This window comes from Rhinopithecus bieti, unplaced genomic scaffold (assembly GCF_001698545.2).
Source record: "Rhinopithecus bieti isolate Rb0 unplaced genomic scaffold, ASM169854v2 scaffold_19877, whole genome shotgun sequence".
Lineage (NCBI taxonomy): Eukaryota > Metazoa > Chordata > Mammalia > Primates > Cercopithecidae > Rhinopithecus > Rhinopithecus bieti.
In genome coordinates, this window is record NW_016887121.1 from 1 (window position 1) to 1357 (window position 1357).

The following is a 1357-nucleotide window of genomic DNA, read 5'->3' on the forward strand; positions in this document are numbered from 1 at the left end:
GGAGCAGGTGCCAGGCCCTGGGCAGGGCATAGATGGGGAGGCTGGGACAGCAGCCTGGCTCCTGGGCAGAGGAGGCTGCCTGCAGCCCAAGCAGAGACTCCCCGGGGTATGCCGGCTCAGGGGAGGCCCGTGGGGTCTGCTTTGGACTGCAGCAGCCATCAGCGTGGTAGCCCACAGAGCTGAGGTCCCAGGACTCTGGACAGCGGCTGCCGCTGTTGTTGTTGGCAGACACGTTGGAGCGCCAGTGTCCACGCTGGGCAGCCCTCCGCGCTCCCACCTCCTCCAGCTCCTCCTCACCAGTCAGTGGCAGCGGCGGCGCCCCTGAGCTTCCAAAGAGGGATGTGCCCAGTGGGTCCTCGAAGAAGGGCGAACAGAAGGCGGACACGCCCCAGTCTGCATCCTTGGCTCTGCCCTCCGCCAGCCTCAGGGGCCCCGCAGAGGGCGAGGGCGAGCGTGAGGGGCAGAGCTGGTCCCGCGCCAAGCTTCCGCGAGGGCAGAGGTCGCCGCGGCCCCAGGGGACGTCGGCGGGTGGCCCGTGGCCCAGAAGTGGCTCCATGGCCAGCGAGGCAGCGGTGCTGCCCTCAGAGTCCTCGTCCTGGTCTGCGATGGCAGGTGAACTGGGGCGCAGCCGGCGCAGTCGGGGTCGTGGCCGGCGGCGGGCGTGGCCTCCTCTAGGCGGATGAAATACTCGCTGCCCAGCGAGGGGCTGTGCGCGCTGAGCACCGGAACCACCCCGGGGGGCGCGCCGTCGGGGCACACAGCTCCTGCAGGCGCGCGGGGCGGTCCGGACTGAGCGTGGCGGGGAAGGCCTCCGCGCCGCGGCCCGCCTCCCACTTGTACTCGAAGTTGAGGCCTCGGCTGGTCTCGGTCACCGTCAGCACGTCGTCGCCATCCGCATGGAAGCCGTCGCCCGCGAACTGCTCCAGCAGCGGGAAGGACGAGGCGGCGGCGAGCTCCACCACTCCGCCCAGCGTGGGCCCCGCTGCACCAGGCCCAGGACCCACGCCGCCCCGCCGGGCCGCAGAGAGCGCCAGCGCCGCTCAAACTCCTCTTCTGCTTCGGTGGCGCCCTTGGCACACAGGTAGGACAGCAGCAGGTGCACCTCCTCAGCTGTGGGCCGCTGCTCTGGCTGCAGCCAGCAGAACTGCATCACCTCGTACCTGCGAGGAGGTCCCACCGGGGCCACGTCAGAGGCAACGCTGGCCAGGAACGCGTCCATGGGGCAGGGATGGGGTTCCTCTAACTCCCAGTGTCTTGGGGACGTTAAGGGCATCTCCCACTTGAGTGACGCCCCAAATCTGCCAAGGCAGGCCCAGCGGCGTGGGAGCAGGAGGTGGTTGGGCACTCCCCCTAAGCC

General features: G+C 70.2%; 1 pseudogene; it reads right to left on the bottom strand.

Annotated features, from left to right (window-relative positions):
* Window positions 1–8: 8 nt before the first annotated feature.
* LOC108525850 (serine/threonine-protein kinase LMTK1 pseudogene) lies at window positions 9–1219 on the bottom strand (annotated as a pseudogene).
* Window positions 1220–1357: the final 138 nt, after the last annotated feature.